Source organism: Macaca nemestrina, unplaced genomic scaffold (genome assembly GCF_043159975.1).
Source record: "Macaca nemestrina isolate mMacNem1 unplaced genomic scaffold, mMacNem.hap1 Scaffold_64, whole genome shotgun sequence".
NCBI lineage: Eukaryota > Metazoa > Chordata > Mammalia > Primates > Cercopithecidae > Macaca > Macaca nemestrina.
In genome coordinates this window covers 308,044-327,529 of record NW_027257805.1, presented here as the reverse complement: position 1 = coordinate 327,529, position 19,486 = coordinate 308,044, and the positions used below count along the sequence as shown (strand labels likewise).

Here is a 19,486-nt window from a genome sequence, read left to right as displayed (position 1 = left end):
CACTGGGTGGCCCCTCCTGCTTCTGTTGGATGAGGAGATGCAGGCCTTCACCGAGGCTTCCTGGCCTCGCCCCTGCTGGCCCCAAGGCTGTGCCGCTTCCCCCTTCCCAGCCCCTGGTCTCTGTACAGTGTCTGTCCAGGATGTCTGTCCATCTGTCCTTGACATTCTGTCCAGAAGCAGCCACTGTCATCTTAGTTTGTGAGGGGCGAGCAGAGCCCAGGTGCGGTCGATGTGGAGATGCTCATGCACTTCAGTGTGCAGGGAAGTGAGTTCCTTCATATCTACAGCCTCTGCACAGCCAGCTGGGAGCTCACCCCATTCACAGGTGGATGTGCCTTGTTTTTTGGCCCAATCACCTGCATTAACTCAGAAGAATCACAGTTCCCTGCTTTTCTGTCTTTCGTGACCGTCCACCTCCCTCCTCTGCCTGGGGCTGAATGGTGGGGTCTGTCGTGGGTTCGTGGGACCCTCTGTTCTTGTGCGGCCACCAGGAACTGTTATCCGGGCTGATTCCACAGGAGGAGTTTGGGGTGAGCTCCTGAGCGAGAGTTGGGAAGACTGACGTCTGTGTAAACCTTGCTTGTTCATGGTTATTCCTCTCAGTCTTCTTAAATTGTGAAAAATTGGGGACCATTTTGAAATATGGATTTAGGTATGGATTGGTGAGGCGAGAACGTTGATCTAATTGGGTTTACGTTGTGTGTGATAATTTTACACTATCCTTGGGAAAAACTGAAGATGTTGACAGGGTCATGAGAATCGTTTCTTTCTTTCTTTCTTTCTTTTCTTTTTTTTTTTTTTTTTTTTTTTGAGATGGAGTCTCACTCTTGTTGCCCAGGCTGGAGTGCAATGGTGCAATCTCGGCTCACTGCAAACTCTGCCTCCTGGGTTCAAACAATTCTCCTGCCTCAGTCCCCCAGTAGCTGAGATTATGGCGCTCACCACCACGTCCAGCTAATTTTTTGTATTTTTGGCAGAGATGGGGTTTTGCTCTTAAGGGCATTGTTCATTAAGTATTAATTGGTGGCCTGCCGTTGAACTAATGTTAGTGTAGTGCTGACATCATCAGCCATGGCAGAAACTTACTTGGCATCCCTGGAAAAGAGGGCAGGGAAGCATAGTGCCCTGACACCACCTCATTCTCCAGTGCTACTTCCAACTCTGAGCTGATGGTCATTATGAGTGGATCTGTCCTGGACAATTAGTTTAGTGCAGCTGCCTTGGACAGTCAGGTTAAAAGTAACAAACCGCCACAAAACTCAGCTAATAAAATGTGAGGAGAGACATGGGGCACCAGGAAGGGGTGAGGCCTGTCTCCCTGTGTGCCATCTGTGTGGAGCCTCAGTACCTAGGGGACAGCGTTTACACAGAGCCCCAGGTTTTTATTAGCATTTCCCTGAATAAAATGTCACTGGTGAGCTGCGGACTGGGAGGCTTCTTCTGATGATTAGGTTTCGTAATGTGGGATCATCAGTAGGCAAGGTGGGCCTGAGGGCCATAGGATCTGGAGACTGTCCAGGGCTGCTTTCTGGGGATGACAGGCTTGTCCCTTCAGCAGTCAAGACACCAAAGAGAGTCTTTCTGAGAATAAAAGAGAGAAGCTTTTAAGGAAAAAAGCAGTTTCTCTCTCTGTTTGGGAGTTGAGTGCATTTTCCTACATTTACTCGGAGATGTTCCTTGGTTCCCACCATGTGCCATCGCCCCGCTATGGGGTAGGGTCACCCCACCTCGTACCTAACCCAGGAAAACTCCTTTGTAGTTATTTCAGAGGCTGTGTGCATTTCTCTTGCCTCAACGGGTAGAGTGAGTTTTTCTTCCTACTGTTTTTAGTCAGTTTTCTTAATCTAGCCTGTTACTGGGATAAGTTCCAGAGACGAGCAGTTTTAAAAACAATCTTTGTACGTTGCGTAGAGAGCAGTCCACCTGTAACCAGTTTGTTCCTGGAGGTACCGCAGCGGCCTTGGTTACGCGAGGGCCCCGTGGCTCAGGATGGGCCGAGGAAGGAGTGCGTGAGCAGTGGGCACTGGCCGGAGGCAGGGGAGGCGTGGCCACCTGTGGCTCGAACTCCCCCCATCCACTCTACCGCACCGCTGGGACGTGAACATTCTCGCCCTGGACGTTTTGTCTGAATGTTCAGTGCCCAGGCTCTTGGGTACACAGGCGGCCCCGGGTTTTATTTCAAAAGGGTGTCACGAACAGTGAAGTAACCCACGTGCCTAAGCTTTGATTGACATGAAGGAATGTAGAGGCTGCTGAAATCCTGGTCATTTTAGAACAAAGTATTTTATTAACAGTTTTCTAAAAGAAAGAAATCATTAAAAAATTGATCCCTGTTGAGGTAGAAGGATCTCGTCCTCATGCTCCTCGGTTCCTTCCAGAATCAGCTTCCAGTTCAGCTGCAGAACAGGTTCTGGTGGTGGCTGGAGCAGCCCAGGCACGTGCCGTCCGGTCTAAGTTCACACTGGTGTCCGTGTGGTCTCCAGTTATGGTGCGGGCCGTGGGGTCTGAGTTCACACCATTGCCCATGTGGTCTCCAGTTACGGTGCTGGCCATGGAGTCTGAGTTCACACTGGTGCCTGCGTGGTCTTCAGTTAGAGTGCTGGCCATTTGTGCCTTTCTGGGAAGTTAGAAGGAGGATCATTTCATCACGTCTCTGTCCTCCCACACCTGATCTATGCTGGGCCACCGTGAATTCTTCCTTTTAACTGTTTCTCTCATCACGGGCAACACTGGTGTTCTGTGGTCAATGTTTGCCATTTCTGAAAACGGATTCTGTGTTTCTTTATATAATCACCTGGTCTCTTTTACGAATTTCGCTTTTCTTTAAGAAAATCATCGTGCTTTTATCTCTTCAATGTCAACTCTGTTCCCTGACACAGGCTCTTACCAGCTCGAAAATTAAAAGTAATCTTTGATTATACTTAATACTTTCTAAAGTTTTCAAAAGTTTATCAGCATGTGGGTTACTGAACATTGACTGTTTATTTAATGGAAAATTAGATTCTAAGTAGAGTATTAGAGTGAAAATGATCTTTTGATTTTATTAAAATATTCAGGTAAAAATATTAAAATGTCTTCGCCAAACTTCATGCCTGTGTAGCGTGAAAACATTAAGCTGCTCTCTGCTCCCGGGAATGCATGAGTAGAGTATGTGTTTGAAAGCGTCATTCCAGTCTTAAGTTTTAGGTATTCTTAAAGGGGTTGGCTGGAGAAGTGACATTTAGCATTGAGTGAACGTTTGACAAAGATTTGTCTCGATATAAAAATAGTTAAAAACAATCTTTAGTGTTTCCTGTCAGGGTTCACCCATTAAAGAATGGTCTTGTAAAAAACTCATCGAGAGTGTCGGCGCCCAGAGGTGCTACCTTGCCCACAGTTGTGTCATCTGCTGTCACCAGGCGACACGCCCAGCGTTTAGCTGCACGTCAGATGTGGCCACGGGGCCACAGGACATCCCTGCGGACGGATGTTCTTATGCAGATTAATGAGGATGGAGACCGCTGCAGAACTGTAAGCCCCCCAGGGGCTGACGGAAGCCTGGGAATACCCGAGACACCAGAGTCGCTGCTGCCCTGGGTGGAAGGAAACCTGCCCTGGAAGATGGGAAATGCAATAAGGAGAAAGTACCAAGGTACATGATGCTGTGAAAACGGAGATGTTTTAATTAAATTAACAATTAAAATCATTTTAATTATGTGAATTATTTGAATTCATGTTAGTTCTTTTTAGGAAATTAATACTTAAAGCAAGTTTGTTTTCTGAATTGTTTGATTTAATTGAGTCAGCACAAGGGTTAGCATTGATATCTGACCCTCTTCCAGGGTTGGGGCAGAGGAGACAGGCCTCCCACCCGCTTTCCCCTGGAGCTCAGCCAGAATTTCCCATTGAGGAGCCCTCAGCTCCCTGAGAGCCAGGAGCTCTTGCGGAGAAGCCGCTGTCGGCATGCCACCCGCTTTGATGGCCCTGCTCTGCCATCCCTGCGCTCCAAGGGCCGGACCCTGCCGCTGCCTGTGCCAGACGGGTCTCAGGGAGGTGCCAGCCAGGGGTTATGCATGGCGGGGCCTGGGCATCGCTGTCCAGATTCCGTGGCTGCCGGTTTCATTCTCTCGCTGTTTGTCCCCCTAGCAAGACTCATGAGGTTCCTTGAGGACAAGACCCCCTCCTGCCACCTGGTCTGTTTCCTGAACGTTCTCTGCACGAGTACAGCCCCGGGATGCAGCCCTCGGGAATCAGGGTGTCGGCCATAGTAGGGCGGGTCGCTCTGCTGGGCACCATGATGGATGTTAACCGCTGTGCTTCACTTTGGGGACGTGTTTAAGTACAAAAGTAATTTTAAAATTTCACCGTTATTTCAAGACAGCTAAGAGCCTGTTAGCACAGAATCCCTGGTCTGAATGAAATCAAACGGTTCTTATTAATTATTCATGATGCCACGAATATGTAGCCTTATTTTTTATAATTGCCAGTCTGTATAATTAACCTTTCATTTGGTTAAAGTACTTAACACTAAGTAGAGCTGTAATTTCAACTGTTTATAAAGCATATGGAAGAATGTTTAAATGTTTAATTAGAACCACTTTTTTAAGTTTCATAGAGAATTTTTTTTCTTGTCAACAAGGGTCTTTAATTATTTAAACCAAAAGAGAAAAACAGACCAGAAAAGAAAAACAACTAGTAAAGCTCGGAACTGCGAAGGTGGCATCATTCCGTTAGTCTCGGATTTTGCTTCCTGGGTTTGTGACGTGGTCAGAGTCCTTGTCTTTGATTTCCTAACACAAGTTGTTAAAGTTGGAAGTGAGTGTGAAATTGAGTTAGTCTAGCTTTATTCTTTCACGGATGAGAAGTGAATTATCTTCAGCAAGGTGGGTGCAGGCGTGGTCCCCGGGGGTCACTGTGGTGAACAGGCCGCCCTTGTGGGGAGCCAAGTTCGTCATCACTGGGGCAGAGCCCAGGACACTTCCCCAGCTGGCCAGCCTCTTCCTAGAACCTCACACATTGCAAAGGATGGAGTCCAGATCTATACCGTGAAGAAACGAGGGTGGTTACAGAAAGCACCACGATCTCAGCTGAGTGGCTCTGAGCACCCCAACGTTGGGGCACCTCAGCATCCTGTGTGGCTCAGGCTGTGCCCAGCAGGGAGGCCGGCCCGATCGAGCTGCGGTCTCCACCCTGAGAGTGAGGGCTCCTTCCCCCAGCGCGAGTTAAAGCATCATGTGTCCACCTGTGCAGTGGCTGGTCCCAGTGGCCCTGGAGGGCTGAAACCCTGGGTCCCGCCACTGGTCCGGGGCATCCGTTTCCCCTTCCTGCAGTTCCTGTGTCTGTGTGTCCAGGGGGCTCCGATCCCTGTCTTAGGACCATGGCTGAGGGGTCAAGTTCACCCGCTTTGGAGCTGGCCCGGATCTTGGTTCTGTGGATCCTCGCTGTGTGGCTCTGGAGCAGTTCTGTCCTCAGGAGATGGATCCTCACAGCCGCCTCTTGGGGCCATGAGGAGAATTAATAGGACGACCCCCGGGTAGCTGCTCAAAGCCCTGTGCGGGGCCAGCCCTGTGTCTCCACCAGTTCCTTTGCTCTGTGCTCCCCCCCACTGTCACATCGCCAGTCTTTATTTCCTTTTCCTTGGACCCAGACAGCGAATGCTCCGCTGGTCTTGGCAGCCCCTTCTCTAGTCTATCCTCAAATCACTTCCTGACGGACAGCCATGACTAGCCATCGGCGTGACCAAAACCCCACAAAATAGAACCCAACTTTCCTATTAAGCTGTACAGAGCTGTCCCAGCCCCACTTCCCACAGGCTGGCCTCATTCACCATGGGATCCGTGGTTCTCACCTGGGGCTGGGGGTGCCCCTGGCATCTGGTGGGGAGTGTCAGGGATGTCCCTCCAGGCCCAGTACAGTCCCCCAGCCAGTGGCCGGCAGACAGCAGCACCCAACCTGATGTCCCTGTGGCTTCTGGTTCCCCGAGGCTGGCTGTGCTTTGCTGCCTCTACATGCTCTCAGACGTGTGCCCTCTCTCCACCTTCACTGGTTAGCAGTGTTCCATCCATTAGAGCTCAAAGCACTGCCTCCCGGCAATGCAGCCCCTTCTCCTGGCCTACCGTCTGCCTGTGCCCCACGGTCTGTACCGTGTCCTCACGGACCGATCAGAGCGAGGCTCCCAGGGATGGAAAGGTTCCTGCTTGTGTCTGCTTGTGTCTCTGTCCCGCCTTCTCTGGACCCGGCACCGTGGCCTTTGCCGACAGAGGTCTTGGGTTGATTGTCAGCGAAGCAGACAATCTATATGGCTCTAAATGGCTGTGAACATGCTTGATTGGGTTATTTTAAAAATAGTTGTATATGTAAACATTTGAGTGTGACACAGGTGGATTTTTGGGCTAATGGTCTTGTTCTTCAGGGAGTAACCACAGGCCCATGCACAAGGACCATTTCCAGCTGATTTATGGAACGCTGTTCTACCTGGTTAATTTTCAACGTTATCTCAGCCTGAGAGGTAGGTCAGCATGTGACGAAGTTCACTGGTTTGAATCCTAATCTGCTCCTTAGGAGCTGCACCTTCCATGCCTTCGTTTCTTCCTTGGTTAGGTAGGGAAGGTATGAGCTACCTCAGAGTTGTGAGTGAGGCCTGCATCGAGTGACCGCATTAAAGTGACAAGGACTGCACCCGGAGTGTTGATATTTAAAGACCTTTAAACATCGCGATGCTGCATTTTGGTACCCAGGTAAAACAGCAAAGTTCTTTCAGATGCAGACACAGACCCTCGGTGAGGTGGGGGGCTGATGGCAGGAGGTGGACCACCGACCCTGTAACGAGGGCGTGGTCTGTTCGAGGCTGAACGAAGTGCACATCATTGCATGTACCACGGAGGTCCCTCTCGTGAAGTCCTGGAAGGGTCCATGTGGCTGAGCCATGTGGTCTGTCCATGACGTCTGGCAGGAGCAGAGCTTTCGGGTGCAGCCTTGCTCTTGTGCGCACAGCCCTCAACGGTCTCAAAAGTCTGAGGCTTAAAGCAGGCTTGGGGTTTCCTTACACCTCCTGGACATCTAATTTGCCTGGCAAACATGTTTTTCTTGGGTGTAAAGGTGAAGGAGTGGGTGATTCTGGTGAAAGTGTACTAATTACTGCACTTCTGGGTCAGTGGCGCTTGGTTGAAGACACTATCTGCCCTGGATGGACATCTCTGGGATGGTGAGAACCGGTGGCTGGATGTCGCGGGGTTGCCAAGAAGATGCCAATTTTTTCCTTTTTCCTGAGTAACAACACCCTACTTTGTTTAGGGAAGCAGCACACCCAGCTGAAAATCCAATTCTCTTGTACGGCGGAGCGGCTGGTGACACAGGTCCAGATGCTGGGATGCTGATGGGGGGTCCTGGAGTGGGAGGTGTCAGGAGGCTTTCCTGACCCACAGCAGCCCTGGGCCCTTGTCCGGCCTTCTTGCCCGGGGCAGGACACCTGGAGGGAAAGCAGCTTCGGGGGCCCGAGGGCCAGAAGGCAGAGTCCTGGCGTGTGAGGCAGGCCTGGGCCAGGCTCCTCGGAGGATGTCACAGACCTGCTGCCCATGCAGGGACCACCCACCTCTGAGCCCCACGCAGATTTTCCTCCATAGCCGAGTGAAATCCTGGTACAGCGAGTGAGGCAGTCAGAGGCACCTTTTGTGGAAGGAGGACAAAGCTGGAGAGAAAGAGGTTTTCCTAAAGGCACAAGGCGCTGATTCTGCGTTAGGGATAATTCCTAGGAGTGTGGTTGCTGGTGGGTGGAAAACTGTAGCCAGAGAATAAGTGGGAATGGCACTTGCTGGTATTTAACTGATTCGTTCACGAATGGTCCGAACCGTTCCAGTGAAAAGAATATTTCGGACACAGAAGTTTTCATCCTGCCCGACAATGAGCATGACCGTGGGCTGTTCCATCCTTCCTGGGCGACAGTGAGAGGGTCTCAGGCCCTTCCGGCCCTGTGCTGGCATTTCCCCAGGGTGTGTGCCCCATCCTGAATAGGCTGGAATGCCTCTGGGTGCAGCTGAGCCTCTTGAAAAGGGAAGAGACATGTGATGTGCTCTGGCTGAACAGGAAAACGAGGGAGGATAGGGAGAGGGGCCTGGAGGTGAGGAGGATGGTGAGCAACACTGGGGACAGAGGACGTAGGGTAACACCAGGGACAGGGGGACGGAGGGTAACGCCAGGGACAGGGGCATGGAGGGTAACGCCGGGGACAGGGGATGGAGGGTAACACCACTTCTCCAGGTGCCTTTGGGGGATGCTGCCGCCTCTCGCACCCCAGAGTGAAGTCAACAGGATTCTGTCCCGAGGAGCCCCAGAGCCTGGCAGCTGGGATTGTCGCAGTATGAACCACTGTTCACTAGCTCTGCACCATGGGACAGGCTCCCTGGTGTTTCCACCCTGGTTTCCCATCTGGACAGTGGGACCCTGAGTGTCCCCGTCCCAGCTGCGCCCAGAGCCCTGGACTCCAGCGTGTCGTCGGCACTCATTAGCGTTTCTTTTGTTGTGGTCCGTGGACGAAGTGGCTCTCTCTTTGTGTGTTCACAGCCCTCCTGCTCACTTTACCTTCTGGGAACACTTTTTACATAGCTTCGTATGTGGGGAGGACTCGAGTGATTAATGGAATGTTTCATCAGGTGCAGTTCTTCTGTTTCCCAGTTTTGACACAACATTTGGTGAAATTTCCAGGGACTCCTGTGGTCAGCCTCACGGTTTCACTCTGTCGCTTTCTAATGCAGTATTCTTTGGGAGTCTTTTCAATTAAGCGCCATCATTTAAAAATAAGTTTTATAATATGCAGTTTCAGGTTAATTCTTTACCTTTGTGTCTCAGGCAGTAGCTACCTACCTGTGAGTAGTCACAAAGGTTCATGCAGTTTTCTCTAGCTGTCCCTAGCTCGTAGCTCAGCAGGTCCCTTCAGATGAGTCAGCCAGCTGTGTACCTGCATGTTCAGGATACTTGTCAGGGGCCTTCCTCAGAGCAAGACCGACGCTCACCTCATCCTTGGGACTTTGGAGCCCGCCCTGGAGAGACTCCAGCCACGTCCAAAGGGGCCGTCCGGGTCCCACAGGCTGGTGGGAGTGACTTCTGAGCCACTCCAGACCACACTTTGTGTTCCTACACCCCACAAAGCCACTTAAAGTGCCATGTTCTGGTGCTGTGTGCCTCACCAGTGTGCCACACAAGCCTGCACGGGGATCTGAGCGGGCGCTGCCTTCCTCAGGCTATGCTGGAGTTTTGGGGCAACTGGAGCACTCCTGGCTGTGATTCTCGCCACTCTCTGGGCTTCCCTAGAGGGTCTCACCTGCAGCGTGAGGACCACATCGGCAGCCACTGAGGAGTCGTCAGGTGCAGCGTTGGTCCCACTCAGTCCTTCTTGACTTTGGTGAGAGAGTAGACAGCAAAACTTCAGCTGGGAGCCCCAGGCCTTCTCTGCTTGGGGCCCTGGGACTGACATAGCACAGATCCTGCCATCCACGTGCTGGGGGCCCCGCCGTGCGGCTCCCTCCTCTGGTCAGGGGCTGCACCCTTGGGCTGTGCAGCTCCTGGTTCTCACACTCAGGGGCCCAGGGAGGGTGGTGGATGAAGAGAGAAGGAGAAGGGTGGCAGTTTGAGCCCAATTGTGTTGGCTTCATCTTCCGCCTCTTGTCCCTAAGTACATTGGCAAACTTTTCCAGGTGAAAACTCAGAAGGGATTTTTAATGACTGGAATCTGTGAATTCCATGGAAGCCACGTCTGTCCACCTCTTTCACCCACCTCATTTCTCCCCGTTGGGGCTGATTTTGGCAGCGTTCATAGGGGCAGGGACGGAAGGGGTGGGGGCCAGCCGTCGGCCCTGTGTCCCTCCCTTCCTCCCCTCAGCGCCACAGCATTTCGGTGTCATCCCCTTCCGTGCACGCGTCCTCATGAAAACCAAGTGCGGCTGGAGGGAGATGCCTGCGCCCACTCCCGTGACCTTCCCGGCCAGCCTGGCTGCAGCGGCCCCTCGGCAGGCATCTTTCTGGTGCTGCCTCCGTGCCCCTCCCATCACCTGATGCTCGTGTTCCTGAATCTTCACGCCTGTGCTCTGTGCAGCCACCTCACGGGCTCCCTGGGAAGGAAGACAGTGTCTCACGCCGGTCAGAATGCTCTTCTCTGTCCACTGAATAGTCCAACACAGAATCATTCCTCTGTGATTATTTGTGCTTTGTTATGTAGAACTGGAATAAAGAAAAAGTGAATTTAGACATTACAGCCATCAGGTTGAAGCTTAGTAATTGCATTAGGGAATTAAATGGAAACATTTGAGCTTCTCGAGTTCTAATTCCACATCTTCGTATCCCCATCACCCCATACCCAGTGTCTAACAGAGCTCTTGGTCTAGGAGTTTCTTGATAAATGCTTACTGAATTGAACTGGACTGAGCTTAACATTCCCACCCAGAGTTAGAAGCCAGTCCCTGAATAAATTGCATTTAGAATATGAGTTTGACGTTACTGTGGTAAGGGGTATCCTACACATCATAATTCCTAGTCAATATCGGGTATTTAGTCAAATAGACTCAAGTATAGAGAAGCATAGGCCCATCTGGCAAAAGGGCAAGGCACGCTGCTTTAGGTCCAGGTCCCCAATATCAACTATGAAAATAAAACGTCAACTCCAATGACAGCCCTGTCCTCAGCTGGTCACTGTTTATGCTAACAATTATAAACAGCTTGAACTTGCTGTCCTGAGAGGCAACACACCCTCCATTCTCTCTGCAGTGTAGCTGCCTTGGTGGATGGAACATGCCCCTCCTCCCTCCCTCTCCCTATCCCTCCCTCTCCCCTCCTCTCTCCCTCCCTCTCCCCTCCTCTCTCCCTCCTTCCCCCCTCCTTCTTCCTATCTTCTCTCACCTTTCTCCCCCCACCTTCTCTCCTGGACAAGGGGCAGAAGAAAGGAGACCTCCGGAATCTTCTGCTTCATCCAAGCAGCTTGGGGGCAGCATCAACAGCTGCAATTTGGCTGCCCCAGCAGGTGCCTCAGGGCAGCCTTTCTAATGGGAATCCTGGAATCATGTCTTTCCTTAATGTGTCCTAAAGGCTGGAGGACATGAAGTGAAACAATGCTCCATGCTCAGTCCTGTGATTTTGTGTAATTATTGGACTTACTTTGAAATTAAACTAAATGATACCCAAGGTAGAGCATGAAAAAAAAGAAAAAACAGGCTATGGTGTTTGAAAAACAAACAAAACCGTTTGGTTTGTTGGTTTGTTCTTAGACCTTCACAGGCTCCTAGGTCACACGTTTCAGTTTCTTAGCAAGTGGCATTCTCTGCAGAAGCTGTGTCAGTCTGTTTGATGATGTCAGCCACAGCAGAAAGAAGCACTCCGTAGGCCCCGTGCTCAGCACCTTGGCGTGAGCTCCTGCCATCTTCTGTTCATGCTCATCACAGCTCTGTGCAGTGGGCATCCTCCTGATCCCTGTGGGAGGATGGAGGATGGAGGCGGAAGGGTGAGTGATGGCAGGATCACATGAGGGGTCTCTCCCGAGGTAGGGAGGGGAACTGGCCCAGGACCTTAGTGCCCATCGCATCCTTCTTCCTCCTCCTCTGCCTCTCTGTGACTGTTTGACTCAGGCTGCAGGGACAGACATGAGTATGTGCAGAGCCTGTGTGCATCCCTGGGAATGTGTACTCATATTGGCAGGGAGGGATGTGAGTGTGTACAGAGCGTGTGTGCACACCTTGGCGGTGTATGCCGGCATTGGCAGGGACAGATGTGAGCGCGTATGGAATGTGTGTGCACACCTTGGGGATGTGTGCTGGCATTGGCAGGGACAGATGTGTACAGAGCGTGTGTGCACACCTCGGGGTGTATGCTGTTGTTGGCATGGACAGACGTGAGCGTGTACAGACCGTGTGTGCACACCTGGGGGTGTGTGCTGGTGTTGATAGGGACAGATGTGTACAGAGCGTGTGTGCACACCTGGGGGTGTGTGCTTATGATGTTTTGTAACCGGCAAATACGTGGCCTGTTGCATCGGGCGGCCCTGCGCCCATGCTGAGCCCGTCAGTGGCCCTCGGGTTGGGGTCTCCATCTGCCCAGACAGCACTCGAGTGGCTTGAGGTTTCAGATTCTTCCTCTACGGATACTTGGGCCTCCTCAGGACCAAACATCAGAACCAGCCAACTGCAAACTACAAGAACGTTCAAATGCATCTTCAGTAGGAAAAACAAAAGCAATTGGAAAAATTTTCCAACGTGACCCCGTGGTTAAGCCGTTAGATACTCCAGCCAACAGATTGAGTCACTTTAAAATTCACACCAATTAAAATGGTTGTGAGAGTTGCAGAGCTTTACCGCTAAACCTTGAAATAATTGAAGCATTCTGCTCCACTTGCTTACAAACTAGAGTTGGGGATACCTTTCAGTCCAAAGTAGCAACCTTCTAACTCCAGCTTAGATGCGAGGCTCCCACTGACACAGGAAGAGACAGTGGCCCTTGATTATTCTCCTGTGTTCAGATACTGTGTCATTTCTTTTTTTCTTTTTTTTTTTTTTTTTTTTTGTATCCTGATCATCACTTCTGCTTTTCCAATTCAAACTAAAGGGAGTTTAGTTCTGTTTTGGAGAAGCTGTGGTTAGTGGTTTCTTTTCATGGTTTGCTTAATCTCTTAAGTCTGGTGCTTACATTACCCAAATAGACTTTTCTTTAGTACGACAGTGCCATAACCCAGGGCTTCTCCCTCCATATCTTCTCCCCAGGAGGCTCCCTAGGAATGGGTGCTGGAGATCCAGCCCCTCTCCATGTGCCGTTTTCTTTGAGTCCAAGGTAGCTTTGGCTCAGAGAAGAAAAGAGGCCTCCGGGTTAGGTGCCTCTGACTGCTTGCTTGTGAAATGTTTAATGATAAGGCGACTTCCAAACTAATTTACACATTGATAGTTGTAGCTTGAAGTATCACCGCAGTCATAAGAACAAGAAACACTCCCATAAAGTAGATAAGCAGAAAAAAGCCATAGAAGTTTAATAAAGCGCAAATAAAATGGTGTTGTAAGAATGTCCAGTGGGAAATGCTCTCAGTCCAGCCAGATCCAGCTGTGGCGTCAGTCCAGCTGTGGCGTCCTCCTGTAAAAACATTCAGCCACGTGTGGCCCTGATCGCAATCACTACTCTGAATTGTGATCCAGAATGTTGTTGGGGGCCGATGCCGGGACTGTTCCAGCAGTTGAGTCTGATTGGGCGTCACGGTGGTGATGTGCTTAGCGCGGCCAGCTGGGCTGAGTGGTGGCCACCCGTGCACTCGCCACGTGCAGCCGTTATTCTGGTGATGGGGTTGCATGCGGCGCGGCTTGTCCACCTGGGCAATTAAAGTACTGGGAACCCAACCGCGGGCGGGTGCCTCCCGACATGGGAGCTGTCTTTTTTATCCAGGGCCCTGTGGCGCTGCAGACCCCTGCCGCCAGTCTGAGCTCACAAGGAGGTACCGGAGGGCTCTGCTGGGGCATGGAGGTCCCTGAGCAGGTGGTCACTTATTGCTTGTGGAGTGGTCCATGGCCTGTGAGTTTATTCTCGGGGTTTGTGTGGGCGAGGTTAACCAGTTCACAGCTGGGCACTTACCCCTTACACAGGTGACACTAGTTAAAGTGGAATCTATATTAGCTCACACGGGAGTGTGTGAGGAGCTGGGAGGGTGGGGAGGCTTGGCCCTAGCACTAGATCCCGGTCTCCTGACGTTTCTGCGTCTTCCAGTTGAGGGGCCGTCAGAGCCGCTGTGGGTCCTGAAGACAGGGGGTGCCATATGGACCAGGGGATGCAGAAGCCTCTAGAGGCTGCGGGAGGCAAGGAGACGGTCGCTTCCCCAGAGCCAGCCCTGCCGCCACTTCGACGTTAGATGGTGGGACCTGTTTTGGACTCCAGCTTCCAGAAATGTGAGAAAATAAGTCAGTGTTTAGGGCGCTAAATTTGGGGTGATTTAGTGGAGAAATAGAAAACTAGCCCACAAAGGTGCACGCATTGAAATGTGCTCTGTCCAGGTGTTCACAGTGGTGTGAGGGGGATGGCATCGGGGTTCTGGGAACTGTGCAGTTTTACTGAAGGAAGGGGGCTCGCCACGCCTTTCCTCATATAACTGAAGGTATGTATGCCTGCCACACTGCCCAGGAGACAGGGACTAGAATTCTGACTTTATTTCTTATGGGAACCAAGCCACAGTCAGAACACGGTGAGGGCTGAGACGAGCTTCCTACAGCCTGAACTGGGAAGAGGAATCGCAAGTAGTTTGTGTTTTTCTACACAGACCTGTCCTTTTCAGGTTTTGTTAAGTTTTGGAAAAAGGGAGAAGCCAGGCACACCTCGGCGAGGGACAGTGTTTCTGGAGGTGGTGCGGCTTCAGCCTGAACGTGGCCGTGTGGTTGGGAGGCTCAGAAACTGCCCTCCAAGGGCACTCATCTATTCCTTATTGCAGTAATACCTTGTTTACAGAACTCCACAGAAATTACAGTGCGGGAGGCTTCTGGTCTGGATGGGTTTGGACCGAGGTCACGGGGTGTTGTCCCAAGTGCTAATCCTGATCTGGCAGAGGCTCTGTTCCCAAACAATTATTCCACAGTTTCAGAGCCTATATCTGAGTGATAGTCTTTTAACTTTGTTGCATAAAAGGAAACAAAGTATGTCTTGAGGGTCCAAAAATCCATGTGGTAATCATGGCTGTAAACTCATACCTGGGGCTTTGGGATGGAGTGAAAACCACCGTCACCTGGCGTGGACGCTGCGTGGTATTTTTAGCGTGGCGGCCTGCTCGTGCCTTGAACTCTATCTGCAGTGTGAGCAACAGCTGTGCATTTGAGAAATGTGGACAGGTCAGCTTGCTCCTCCAGGGGCCTGCAGGCATCCGGGTGAGGGGCCTGGGATGAGGCCACATCAGTGGGAAGGAGCTTGGTTGTGTCAGCAGATATGTCTGTCTCTACAGGCCCGCAAGCCAGCCAGAACCCAGTTTTCCTTTGGTCATCTAATGCCAGAAAAAACCTGTTTCTTAGAGATTCTCATAATTTATATTAATGAACCATTTCACCGTACATAAAATGTTATAAATGCATGAGGCTTTACAACTTGGCAGATGTGTAACTCACATGTCGTTGTATCAAACTGTTGAAGATATTTGTTTCACTTGAAGGTTTTTAACATTTTATGTGCAAAGCAAATGCCAGTAGCATTTTGAAGGAGTATTTTGGAATTTTAAACACAATGGGATAGTGCTGGGTCTCTGGGATACTGGTGAGGTGGACGTGACCTCAAGCTCTTGTAGCTTGCAAGCAGGATTGTTAAATTGTCACAAGTGCAGTGCTGGAAAGTCAAAGTGGATTTCTGTAAATGAGGTATTAGTGCAATAAGGAACAGATGAGTGCCCGTGGAGGGCGGTTTCTGAGCCTCCCAGACACCCCAGGAGGAAGCGGGGGACGGGGGCAGTTACCCACCAGAACCTGGACGGTGAAGCTGGGTTTGCTGGTGGCCCTGCTTGGCAGGTCATTACATGCAATAAGAAACAGGTGAGTGCCCTTGAGAGCGGTTTCTCGGCCCCCTTCAGAACCGCAAGTGGAAGACGCTCCAAGGTGGGGGGTGGGGGTTTGGTTAATCCACAGGAGCCTGGATGGTGGAGCTGGGTTTGCTGGTGGTCCTGTGTGGCATGTCATTACATGCACTAAGGAACAGGTGACTGCCCTTGAGGGCGGTTTCTCGGCCTGCTTCGGAACTGCAAGTGGAAGACGCCCCAAAGTGAGGGGGGGCTGGTGGTCGGTTATCTAGTGGGGCCGGATTTGCTGGTGGCCGCTGCGTGGCAGGTCACTGCGTGGAGCGATGGGAGGTGAGTGGAGTGGGAATAGAGGATGCACCCTCCACAGCTACTGCTGGGAGTTGGCTGTGGTAGCAGAAGGGGCATAGAGGGATTCCCATCAGGGGCAACACGACTGGGGTCCCACGTGTGGTGGATGCCGAGGTGTGGCTATATGTAATCTCAGTCTGCACAGCCGTCCTGGTGAGTGGGTTCAGTTACCTTCCCATCTCACATTTGAGAAATCTCGGGGGCTCACATCACAGCTAGGTGGGTTGGAAGTAATGTCTCAGGCAGGACGTTGGCCCCAGAGCCCAGATCTTACCCGCCCCCGCTCTTTTCAGTCCACCAAGCTTGTAGAGAGGGTTGTGTGGTGGTGGGTGGCGGCTGAGAAACCAACACAGTAGAAGGCGGGGAGGAACTAAACCAGGCAGGAGACACAGGCAGTGCTTGGGAGGTCTGCAAGGGGTGTGGGTGTGGGAGACACCTCTGGGCCAGTGAACCCCGTTCTGTGCTCCTGGCTTGCCCAACCTTGGCCCTCAGCCACATGCTGCGTGCTTTAGGTGAAATCTCAGTCGCTCGTGTGGTGCGGGCATCTTTTCTCCCTGGCTTTGCCTCTCTTTAAATCACGGAGTCTCAGTGGGGATGACGGGGCGGATGGTTGTCCGTGGAATTTGCCCTCCACCTCCCCATCCTTGTCCTGTCCTGTCTGGCCTGTTACCTGAATCTGTGTCTCTTCAGAGCCTGCAAATGAGTGGAGGCCACGACAGCCTCTCGCTGACCGACCTCTCAAACTTTTATTCATCAGAATAGTGTTAAATGCCGATTCCTAGGCACCCCCCTTGGACTCTACGCCTGCCTAGCATGGGTACTTTGGGGGAAGGTACAGAGGATTGCTGGGCTGTTCCAGGGGGGAATTTGCATTGTTGAATGTCTATTGTGTTCCTTCCAGCACTCTACTTTCCACGCACACGTGGCATTAAACCTGGAAGACCTCTGGGTGCTGTGCTGGTGAGGAAGCCCCGGCTGGACGAGGGGCTGCTGGGGCTCGGACTTGATTCCTGGGCTGGGGGCTGCGAGCTTATTCTCTTCAGTGGGTCTGCTGATGGGATGCCCTGAGAAGTCCTGCTGTGCACTCAGGGGAAGGTGCAGAGACAGGCTCAGAAAAGACAGACCATGGATTTAAAAATTCCTACTGGAAAATCTTTTATGAGCAAAGTAATTTGCATCTAACTGAAGACAATCATTGCTTGAATAATTGGTTTGTTTACAAAGTTGGTCCTATGAACAGATTAAAGTTTTCATTCATGCCTTATCTATAATGTGAATAGGAGCTATTACCGCAACTTAAATTAGCTTTAAATTTCGTATCAGATTGCAGTCCAGATTACAAACGGCTGCTTGATAATCTAATTGACAAAACGGAGGAATTTAGTGCTTGGAACCCAGAGTGAAGGGAACAGAATTGCTTTGGTTTCTCAAAAGGGTGTTGACTGAGTGGTGACCTGGGGTGAAGAGAAGTGGCTAGAGTCATTACACTCGAGGAGATGATCTGCCCCCGCCTTTCTCAGCTGTCTTCTGGACAAAACAAAGGGTGATAAATGGAAAAAATTCAGCACTGAGTTCGTCTATGCCCTGAGCTTCTCATACAGTCATTAATGGGCTGTATCTGTGAAGCCTCCATACAGGCACAAAGGAATTAGGCTAGAGTAAGGCGGCCGGCGACCTCTGGCGTCTGGACCGCGTGTCACTTCCTAAAGCCCTTTTGGGTGAAATGACAGTGGCAATGTCGTTGTTCGGAGGAGTGTAATCTCACGTATGAGATGCAGATTTTAAATGATGCAGATTTTAAACACCAAAGTCAGGAAGCTTGGTGGGAGTGGCTGTCTTCCAAGTGGTTTTCTGTGCAGCCATGGATGAGGCGTGGATGTGTCATCTGTTGGTGAGATCCACTGGTGAAGGGGCTAAGCAAACCATGGAGGTCGGGGGGGTGAAGCTGCATCTCTTCTGGCATCCCAAGTAAATACCTGGGATCCCATCTCCAGCCTTTCAAAGGACACAGACGAATATAAAATGCAGATGGGAGAGTTCATAATTTGGGCATCTCTGTTCTTTTGAAATCAAAGTGCAAAGAAAAAGTTTTGCCTTGAGGTCTTAACCCATACTTGTTTTTCTCCTGAGGTTTTAAGATTTTCTTAACTGCTTTTCTCTCCCCCAATCCTTGAGGAAGTTCTATCTTCATATCTTCTTAAAAGGTATGGTTAAAAGATATGGTTAAATTCAACACTGAAATATAAAAACATGCTTTCATATTTTTCTTGAAACTGATGTATCTGACATTGGTGAAGAACTAACTGGGAGTATTGGTTTATTTTTATTTTTTTGAGACAGTCTTGCTGTGTTGCCCAGGCTGGAATGCAGTGGCACGATCTTGGCTCACTGCAGCCTCACCTCTTGGTTCACGCCATTCTCCTGCCTCAGCCTCCTGAGTAGCTGGGATTATAAGTGCCTGCCACCATGGCTGGTTCATTTTTGTATTAGTAGAGACGGGGTTTCAACATGTTGGCCAGGCTGGTCTTGAACTCCTGACCTCAGGTGATTCGCTCACCTTGGCCTCCCAAAGTGCTGGGATTACAGGCAAGAGCCACCACACTCGGCCTGGGATATTCTTGATTATAATTGTAACATATCCCTTTAATAAAAACAAAACAGAACAACAACAACAACAAAACAGCTGTCTGAAAAGTCTCGAAATTAAAGAGCTCACTTGGACAGGGATTTGGACACCAGTTGAATGGCCCAGCACACCATAGTTACATGGGCCACTCGGCCTGTTAGGTCCTTAGGGTATTTGAAGTCATATGGATATTTGCATTTCTGCCTCTGGATATCGTGTTAGTATTCGGCTAGTGTTTGAGGGCCAGGCTCAGATCCGGGAAAACAAGAGCCCCTGCCCTCACGGCACTTCTCTTCCATGTGTGTGTGTTAGGAAAATAGAAAGCATAAGATATTTTTTTCAATGAGCTGGGAAGATGGAAAAACAAGCTTAAGATGTTTACTTGTTCAGAAGAAGGGAAGTGCAAGGAACACTCAGCTTTGTTGCTGCTGAAGGAGGCCCCTGGTGGAGGCTGTTTCAGAGGTTGGGTTTCTCTGAGAAAGGTGGTAAGAGGCCAATAGGATGCCCCATCTGGTTTGCCAGAGATGGGGAAAGTTAGTATCCCCAAAACAGCTTCAGCATTCTGGCAAAGCTTTGGAAAACCAGCTACGGTGTAGGACCTTGTTGGCCGCTGGGTAGAAGGAAAACATTGCTGGTCCTGAGGACTGTACTGTTGTTCCACTGCTATAAAGAACTATCTGAGGCTGGGTAATAAGGAAAAAAAATGTTTAATCGGCATACAGTTCTGTGGGTTGTACAGGCTTCTACATCTGGGGAAACTTACAATCAGAGTGGAAGGTGAAGGGGAGGCCGGCATGTCTTCACATGGCTGGAAGGGGAGAGAGAGTGAATGGGAAGGTGCCATGCACCTCCAAACAACCAGATCTCAGGAGAACTATCATGAGGACAGCGCTTGGGGGATTGTGCTAAACCATTAGAAACCACCCCCATGAGTCAATCACCTCCCACCAGGGCTCACCTCCAACATAGGGTTAGAGTTCAGCATGAGATTTGGGTGGGGACACACAGCCACACAATGTCAGGCTTCCCAT

The 19,486-nt window shown here is 50.7% G+C and overlaps 1 long non-coding RNA gene across 1 annotated transcript in view; it reads left to right on the top strand.

Annotated features, from left to right (window-relative positions):
- The first annotated feature begins 12,523 nt into the window (after positions 1-12,523).
- Positions 12,524-19,486, top strand: part of LOC139361577 (uncharacterized) — a 31,646-nt gene continuing 24,683 nt past the window's right edge. The window contains exon 1 of the long non-coding RNA XR_011619132.1: positions 12,524-13,880. This is a non-coding gene — a long non-coding RNA (uncharacterized lncRNA). The remainder of the gene's footprint in view (positions 13,881-19,486) is intronic.